The sequence below is a fragment of the Polistes dominula genome, unplaced genomic scaffold, assembly GCF_049000335.1.
Source record: "Polistes dominula isolate Pdom_NZ unplaced genomic scaffold, Pdom_raw_medaka contig_11, whole genome shotgun sequence".
Taxonomy (NCBI): domain Eukaryota; kingdom Metazoa; phylum Arthropoda; class Insecta; order Hymenoptera; family Vespidae; genus Polistes; species Polistes dominula.
In genome coordinates, this window is record NW_028301154.1 from 2,290,612 (window position 1) to 2,300,903 (window position 10,292).

Sequence of the window (10,292 nt, forward strand, 5' to 3'; positions counted from 1 at the left end):
TTCCTATTGCCAAGGATATGATTTAAGGATCTATATCGTGTAATCTGAAATGCACACATGTATTAGATAGATAGATAGATAGATAGATAGGTCTATATAGAGTGATACATGGATATATCTAATGTACATGAACGTATATAGGTATGTATGTAGGCATGTATGTTGGCATGTATGTATATCCTGGCGTAATCTCAGCATTGGTTGGATATTTGAGAGTTATGCGAGTAAGGCTTCGCGGATTGCCACGATAAAAGTGAACGTAAAAACGTAATAGTTTACAGACTTAACTACCGACGATCGGCTAATAAAACTCCCCAGGACAAACTTTTGCGTCGGTTCTGTTACTAGTATAATACTAGTACGACTACTAGTACGACTACTATTACAAAACCCCACCCGTAAAGAAAGAGAGAGAGAGAGATACTCTTTACGATTTACTTGCTTAGCTCGTTCGTTTCGTTTTGTCGGAAAGAAAGAAAGAAAGAAAGAAAGAAAGAGAAGAAAAAAAATCACGCAACCGAGAAAAATATAATAATAACTAAAAAAGAAAAAACCTTTTCCCTTATTACTCGAAAGTTAAAGATCGATAGTTCTCGAGAGAGAGAGAGAGAGAGAGAGAGAGAGAGAACATTTTCAATTACTCGATATTTTTTAATAGCCTTTTATTCTTCTTCTTCTTCTTCTTCTTTTTGGTTTTATATTTTTTTTATTTCGTAATACGAATTGGTAAGTCAAGAAAAAGGAATACCAACCTGCACCCCATTCTCTTTCTCTCTTTCTCACTCTTTTTATACATAGGAAATATAACTTGGAATAATACAATTGGCTATCGTTTGGAAAAGAGAATCCACGAGGAGGTCGGAGGTGGAGGTTGGTCTGTTTCGAAATTAATTACACCTATCGTAATAAAAGTTAATCTCGTAAAATTGGCCCCCTTTTCCTCCCTTGCCTAGGGAAAGGGGGAAAGAAGAAGAAGAAGCAGCACCACCAACACCACCACCAACACCAACACCACCATCACCACCAATACCAGTAGTAGTTATATCCAACCAGCTAACTGCGAAAACGAGGGAATCGTGGAGAAAATACTCGCGGTAGGATAATGAAAATAATGAAATAAAAGTTAGGATCGATCGTAAGGAATAGGTCGCGCCCTTCGTTCGTACGTACGTTCGTTCGTTCGTTCGTTCGTTCGTTCGTTCGTTCTACTGTTTTTCCCTTCTTTTTTTTTTTCATTATATCGTACAGTGTAAAATCTCGTTGCAACCGGGGATTACTGAAAAAAAAAAGAAAAAAAATATTAGCTTCAGCAATTAATTCGGTTTTTTCTTTTTTTTTTTTTTGTTCTGTTCCTTTCTTATTAAATTTAATATTTATTTACGTAGCAATATAATAATGTCTTGTTAGAAATACGAAAATAATTTTTTTTTCCCATTATTAATCGATGACTTTTATTATAATAAGAATGAATGAAAATAATTTTGCAAGAGAAGATTTTGTTATTTATTAATGAATTTAATTATCGTGGCACCGAATTAATTGTTACACCAAATAGGATAATCCAATACGAATGTGTGTTGCAATTAATAGGAAATAAGAACGAACATTATCGATAATCCAGCATATTGTGAATTGTTTCCAAATATATATTCTATGTATCTGAACATTTATAAGAAAAAAAAAAAATTCTATTTTCTCTATAATTCGAGTAAACTCGGTGATTAATAACTAAATGAAAATGTTAATAATTAGAAAATAATGATAACTTATGAGTACGAGAGAGAGAGAGAGAGAGAGAGAAATGGGTAGAGTTTTATAGCCCATCTCGTTTGTCTCAAACAAAACGAAGAGAGGTAAAGCTCGCGGAGCTTGCAAAGCGTCGCGGCGCCGCCGTGCAAGATTTTTAATTAATCGATCGAGACGCCAGCGTCGGGCTGCCGTCGTTTGCGGTGCGGCTGGTTCATTAGAGGCTCTTAATTAACTTGCGCCGCTCACGCGACTTTGTACAATGAAATACACCTACACCATTATGTCTGACAACCACCTATGTGTTTATGAACGTATACACACACTTATGTATATATATATCTATAGATGTGTGTTTGTAATATTATATACATAGAAGATGATGTGATGTATAATAATATGCATGTGTATGAATCTAACCTACACATAGTTATAAACATTTATATATATATGTAATTCATATACAACGTGTATTCATATACAGGGTGATCTTTCCAAACGTATTTTAACTTTATCGAGAAAACAAAGGAACGTAGATTTTTTTTTCTTTTTTTCTTTTCTTGTTCCCAATGAATCTCCGCATTTTATGAGGAGAAAAATCTCTCGCAGGCTTTCAATCGAATAGTTTTATACAAACGTATTCCTCGATACTCTTCAATCGTTTTAAATGTTTCCTTGTTTTTTTTTTTATTTTTTTTTTTATTTTATTTTTTTTCTTTTTTTTTTCATTTCTTTTTTCCATACTTTTCACATAAAAGTTAGATTAAAACAAGAATACTCATAATAATAACAAAAAATATTGAAAGAGGAAGAGAGAGAGAGAGAGAGGGAACAATGTTGAATAAAATATGACATTTTATAATCTTTTTTCCTGATATTTCTGTTACAAAGCCATGGTTTAACGCAAACCATTTATCTCGCAGCAGAATCGAATTCTATTATCGAAACACTTGAAAATGAATCCGAGTTCAATTAAAGTGGCAGGTACAATCATTCATACGATACTCCTCGTTATTTGGCAAACGATAACTAACGAACGCGTTGTTAACCGCATTTGTTTGATTATTTTGTCTGTATACGTTCGTCGTTCTCGTTTATGCTATATGCATTACATACACACACATACACACACACAGAGAGATACACACGGGAAACATACACATGACTACTACATGGTACAGCCATTTTGTATGTTAAAAAAGAAGATTAAATTTGATTCAATTACATTGGTTTCTAATCGTCATATTTTATAACCATAGGTTGGTTATCTCTAGTGTTCAAAATAGCAAAAGAAAATAGAATTTGATAATGGATACTAAACAGAAAGACCTTGGTAAAAAAAAAAAAAAAAAAAAAAAAAAACAATAGTAGTAGTATAGCAATAGTAATAGTAGTAGTATTAGTAGTAGTAGTAGTAGTAGTAGTAGGTATTCTGGCAACATATGCTCAGACACAGAGAGTAGAACGGAAAATGGGGACGTATATATTAGAGGGTGACACCACAGTTTTCCGGCGAGCTGGTTAACCGCACTCGTTAACTGTCCCATAATGCGTTACCTCGCGGCAATTTGCGCGCGCCGATGCTACCTAACTCGCGACAACCAAATCTTCCTTTTGACTTCCTCTATTCCTCTATATCATACCTCTAAAATCATTTATTCCTGTCGTTCGTTACGAAAAATTCATAACAAACGACGAACCAAACTACTTGTGGAATTACCTTATATTCAATTGCTTTTTTAAGTTATCAATAAAAAATTGTTAAATAATAAAGATAGATGGATAGATGGATATTGAGTCAGATTTAGCTGGAGTTTCGCGTTTAGCCGTTTTAGATAATAATCGTCGTTAGAGATTTTATCGGGATTCCGGTTAAACGGCTATTCAGTTTCTAGTGCGGATAATTTCTTTTCAAGCGGACGTCGTCTCTCTTCTCCCCTTTCTACCTTTCTTATTTCCATCGTTGGAAAGATTTACGAGGAGTAAGTGAGGGAGACAAGGACAGAGAGATGAGACAAGGTAGAATAAAGAAAGAAAAGGAATGAGAAAAAGTACGACGCGTGCAGCAGGAAGGCAAGGCAAGTGGCAAGAAAAGAAATCGATACGATCGAATCGGCTTACAGAGCTGGCTGATAGTCTCTCTCTCTCTCTCTCTCTTTCTCTTTCTTTTTCTCACTCTCTTTCACTCTTTTGCGAAAGACTGGCTCAACAGCTCATAAAAGGGTGCCCCGAGGAAAATATATATCGGCATTGAAAAGTTTGTCGAACAAGACCCGGCGACATGTTGCGAGGATAGCGTCATAACTTAACGTTCGTGTCGATATGAAAGAGAGAGAGAGAGAGAGAGAGAGAGAGAGAGAAGGAAGGAAGGGTTCGAGATGACTCTTCGCGTACCTTTTACAAGCCGTACTTACGACGATTTAAACTCGAAGGCTTGTGTCGACTTTACGGTACAAGCCTTCGGGACGCACGCGGCGGCACTTGTAGCGCGAATGCTTTAAACTCGCTCGTCAAAATTCTTTCAATCGAAAAAAAACAAAAAAAACAAAGAATATTATTATTATTTTTAACTTAGAGATTAATCACATTTTACTCAATAATTTCGATTGATCAATAATTATTAAAAGACTATATCTTATATAAATTCTATAAGAGGGACGCTTTCTTGTGGTAAGAAAACGAAATCAAAGAGTTCATCCACGAGAAAAGAAGAGAAAAGAAAGATTGAGGAAAACTCAAGTGAATCTCATACGACACGAGCATTGGTAATAATAATAGTGGTAATAGTAGTAGTAGTAGTAGTAGTAGTAGTAGTAGTAGTAGTAGTAGGTTCGTACGGCCCTGGCGTAGCTCGCTATAGGCTGGGGTCGGTGCAATTAGGGGTATTAATTAGCGGGTACTTCATAGAGCTCCCTCCTCTCCTCTCCACTGCTCTCCTCTCCTCTCTCTCTTCTTCCTCTTGCAGCTTTTCCTACAGCAGTAGCAGAAGCCCCACCTTTACCTCCTCACAGAAGGTAGCCCCCCTCTTACCCCTTGTGTCGGCTACTATCCAGAGGAAAGCGGCACCCCACCCAACTAACCAACCAGTCGGCATGCTTTCGTCCTGCTTTCACCCTCACCCTTTTCCCTCTCTTGCATCGCTAACGTTAAAGTGCTCCGCACCACTGACAGAGCAATACGGACAAGGGCTGTATAGCTAATTACATGGTTTTATGTCGTCCGCCCGGAGGGGAACAAGTGAGGAGGACTCGGATCGGCATGGAAGCGCAATGAGAGAATCCTCGTGACGTCATTGACGGGCCGCGTTCAGAGCTCGTCGACGATTCACTCTCGACTCGACTCGATGATATGTATGTGTGTGTGTGTGTGGGAACGTCAAGCTTACGTTACCTTCGACGTCAACCTATCATTCTCATACCGTCGTTATTATATCTACTTTTACTACTACCTGCTGCATGTAACGATTCAACCATCCCTACCCTGAATCCTAGGCTTCCCCCTACTTTCCTTTTGCGAATCCAATCAAAGAAGTAACATCCCTTCTTCTTTATTTTTATTACCCCTTATACTTTAAAGCGTTTAATTAGTTCCGGGATATTTCTATCGATGATACGTTGTGTGCTACGAATCTAATTACTAAAATTCCAACGATCGATTCCTATTGTTTTACGAATCAAATTCGTACACTTTTGTTGAGTACGACTTGATTTACTTAAAATTACGAATACGAAATTTTATTTATGTCTGACTACACTCTGTGATTCTGCTATATTTATTTCAAACACAAATAATTTTCTAATTTATTTATTAAATGATCATTTTATTAAAAACTATAAAAATAATGTCCGAGTACGTTTGACCGTACATTGACATATACTACTTCGTCGAGTATTCACTTTCCAAAGAATCAGCCTGTCGAAACGTAAGAAAGAAAATAGGCGTTAAACGATAGCCTCGTTCTCGGACAGCTCGTAAAAGGGCTGAAAAAGCCCTAGGATGATGATGGTACAGTCAAACCTTCCGTTCGTTCTCGGACGGAAACAGACGACATTCTCAAAAACATTATCGGCTTAACGGCAGACCGAAAAAGAGAGAATACGAGGATCGCGTAGGTTTTGATACACGTATATACACCCATACACACACACACATATATATGTATATACATAAACATATAGAAAGAAGCATCGTTCGCTATCCGTTGAGGAGCGCAAAGCCACGATCAGATTCGTCGGAAAGGGGCCCGCCAGTTTTAGATATTCATGTATTTAAATTTATTTATTGGCAGGATTTTTGCCCTCGAGAGAGGAGGGGGGTTGACGTTACTCGGTGATGGGACTGAAAGGAGGAAGAGAAGGAGGAGGAGGAGGAGGAGGAGAAAGGTGGAAGAGAGAAGTGGAAGGAAAATAGGGGCAGAATGGACTCTCCTTTCTCCGTCTTTCTACTTTCAAATCACCCCTACTCCCTCCCCCCGTTACTCTTCCACCCTCTTTCTACTCCTACGGCAGCCGGTTAAACCTTCGCCAACCTCGACACAACCCCTTCTGGTTAATTTTCTCGCTTAAAGAGATCTCGGCCAATTACACGGGCCGTCCGACGGGCGTTGAATTTTAATTGGAAAGGAAGAAAGTAGTAAAGAGAGTGAGAGAAAGAAAGAGAGAGAGAGAGAGAGAGAGAGAGAGCGAAACCCTTCTTTGCAAACCGGTAGCAACCTTGTTCGTTTGAACCGTAAGTATAAGTGCCGCTAGTCTTCCTAGCTACACACGTATACACATACCTATCTCACTCACTCTTTCGAGTATTACTTAGATACGCTTTGGCCCTTTCTTCCTTCCTTGCTTCCTTTCCTTTCTTTCTTTCTTTCTTTCTTTCTTTCTATTTTCCTTTTACTTACTTTCTTTTTCTTTTTTTTATCTATCGTAACATGTAGGTAGCTATCAACGACGTCGTTACGTCGATACGTGGTATTATACTTCCTCCAGCATAGTAGTATTCAAAAAAACATACCATAGAACGAAGAAATAAGGGTGGGAGAGAGGGAAGAAAAAAAGGGATACAAGATATCGGTTATAACTAATAAAAGAGAAAAAGAACAAGTAAATAAAGAAAGAAAGAAGAATAAAATATCGATCGAGACAAGACTTTCTCATAAATTTTTAACGAAATCCGCAACACGCTTGAGAAGGAGGAGGAAAAGGAGGAAGTAGAGGTGGAAGTGAAGTTCGGGAATAGGGGGTGGTTTGTTCTAGGCTCGTTAGCTTCCCGAATTAATTGTAATCTGTTGAATCTTTTTAAGCAAATCGTCGTATTCCCTATTCCAAGCGATTATTGGAAGGGTAACCACCTTTAGGATAACTCGTTGCTGCCCACTTCAAACCCGTTTCTTCACCTTCCTTTCTTTTTTTTTTTTTTCTTTTTTTCTTTTCTTTTCTATTCTTTTCTTTCATTTTAATTCTTTTCTTTATACTTCACGCATATTCTTCTTCTACACGCACAATGTGTTTACTGAGAACGATCTGTACGTCCATATGAATGCATTAATGTATGTATGCATGCATAAAAGCTCTTATTTGAATCGACGCTACTGAGTTTCGCAATAAGCGGACCATCCTTCCCTTTAATTGGATTAATCTATGGAGATTCATTAACGCTGCGAGCTGAAGCTGAGTCTCTCTCTCTTTCTCTCTTTCTCTTTCTCTCTCTCTCTTCCGATTCACCACGTAATTACCTCGAGGATATTTTCCGTCCGTCGAGGACTCGCGGAAAGCCCGTTCACTCCCCCACCCATTTCTCCTCCTCCACCTCCTCCTCTTCCATCCTCTTCTCTCTGAAAGCTCTCTCTAAATCGAATTTGTTAATTCAGGAATTTCGCGAGGGAGAGAGAGAGAGAGTCCAGTCCTGTTTTACGAATCACTATCGCCGTTTAACGTCCTCATCTGCTCAGCATTTCAGAGATTTACCGTGTTATAGTTACCAGTTCAAGTATGTTTGTGTATGTGTGTATGTGTATGCGTGTTTATGTGTATATGAGAGAGAAAGAGAGAGAGAGAGAGAGAGAGAGAGAGAGAAAGGGACAGGAAGATGCTTTGCACAACAGTAGTTTAGCATTGTTCATATTACAATCATCCTTTCGATCCATTTCATTCATCCTTTTCTAGGGATACCTAGAAGAATATTACTATACTTAACACTTAAATGGACAAATATATTGATGCTTCATAAATTTATTCCTTTTGTAAATTATCAAACAGCAAAACACTGTTGTTGTTTAACATTTTCAAATATGTTTTGTTCTTTTCTCTTTTCTTAATTTGAACAAAAATTGTTTATTAACAATGCTACACACAACTGTGCATGTAATCCCACATAACATAAAAACTATCTAAAAACTTTCTAAAACATTTCTTGAAAAGCTTTAACAAATTATTTTAGAATGATGCCGCTCCCCCCTCCCCCTGCAACAAGGTTTCTGAAAGATTTTTTTGTTGGGGAAATATTTGACGAAACTATCGCTGAAAGATTTCAAAACTTATCGTGTTATGTGAGATGTTTCAGTAGAAATTTTGTTCTGTTTTTCTTTTTTTTAAATATAAAAATTTGTTTGTTGTTATATATAAAAAAAAGATAAGTAAAGAAGTTAGATGAGACGAAGAGAAAAATCTGACGTAAACGTATTCCGTTCTTACGAGGCACGGGTGCTGCCACGTCGCGGAGAAAGCATTAACCATCTAGTCACCCCCTTACTACCCCCCCCTGATCAATTTCCTAAAGTATCCACATACGATCACGTCGTTGCTCTTGCACGACGTTATTATTCCTGATGTGTTGTACATTTTTTCGTGTCCAATACTACTACTCATTCTCCATCTCCTATTCGTCATGGCAATATCCTATCCTTGATTGAAAACAAAAAAGCTTTTGAAATGAGTTGCTTTTAAAAAAAAAATAAAAATAAAAATAAAAATATAAAAAAGGGACTGATAATAATTAACAAAAAAAACAAACAAACAAACAAACAAACAAGAAGTAAAAAATTTCATATAGAGAAAAGCATTAAAAAAAAAAAAAAAAAAATAGGAGGAAAGACCATGTTACTATCAACCTCGTTGGAAAGAGATTAATTTACGATTGCTCTCGATCGTGAAAATCGTTTGCCGTGAGTAGATGGAGGAGGAGGAGGAGGAGGTGAAGGAGGTGAAGGAGGAGGTGAGGTACACTGTATATTAGAAAAGTTTATCGCGTCTTTCAAGATACATACCATAGAAGGGCACGTACGCGAAAAAGTCGTGTCGCGAAAAGCTAATAAGTATCGAGAAATACGATCTTACCGAGAAGTTACTTTTTTAAAAAGTCTATATCTACTACTACTACTACACGTTGCGTACAAAACTTAAAAAAAAAGAGAGAGAGAGAGAAAGAAAGAGAGAGAAAGAGAATCGTGGAAAAAGAAAACGATGGGGGATCGTGGATAAGGGTGAGTGTGGTACTTTATGAACACGCCTCACATAAATTGTCGCGGCTCTTTAAGAAATTGGACAAAAAAAGAAAAGAAAAGAAAAGAAAAAAAAAAGGCGGGAAATCCTACTAGTCGAGAAACAGCTTGTGCTCTGAGAGTACTTTGAAAAGTTTCCCAACTACCTTCTCGGAACATTGACCCCCTCCCCCTCCCCCCTCCCCTCCCCTCCCCTATTCTTCCTTCGAGCTATTTTTTCCTCTTCTCTACTTACCCACCTTTCTTTCTTTCCCTTCCGTCACCCCCCTTCCCATCACTCTATTCGATCTCTACCTTTAACAGTTTTTTAATAATACATTTATACCTTTTCGTAGTTCTCTTTTACATCAGCTTATCGATGATATCGCATCAACAACGTCCGAATATTTCGTGATATTTCACGCGAACACAAATGTTTGTCACGTTTCAATATCGACAATTAATATTATATTTAACTGAACGAATATATCAATTAGACGTTATAATATATTATACGTCATTGTTAATAATAATAATATGTCGTAAGATGTGTAATATTTATTTGCCACTCGAAGGTGGGGAAAAAAGAAAAAAAAAATGATTTGGAAAATAAAAAACAGATGATAGGAAGAAGAAGAGGATCGATTTATTCTTAAAGCGAGATTGAATACGAAGAAAGTTGTTATTAATCGAAAAAAATAAATACTACTGTACACGTTATAGAGGGTAGGAGGAAAAAAATGAAGGGAGAAGGGTGGAGGAGTGGAAGAAGAGAGCCCACGTGGCTTAGGACGAGATCCAGGACTGTGTATCCTTCAACGTGGTACTGTTGCGTTTAGTTAGTAAGAGAGAGATGGAAAAGAGTAGAAAAGAAGAAAGTCGCGGCGTACCCGTTGGGACGCATTTCCCGAACAGGTAATCTTCGTCGGCAGACAAGATATTACATTTGAATAAATGTCAGCGACGATAACACGTTACTCTAGCAAGTACACGCTCCTATCGATTCTGCCGACCTCGGTAAACATCCCGCGGGAAATATTTGCTAATATCGATCACATCGTCATTAATAGTATGT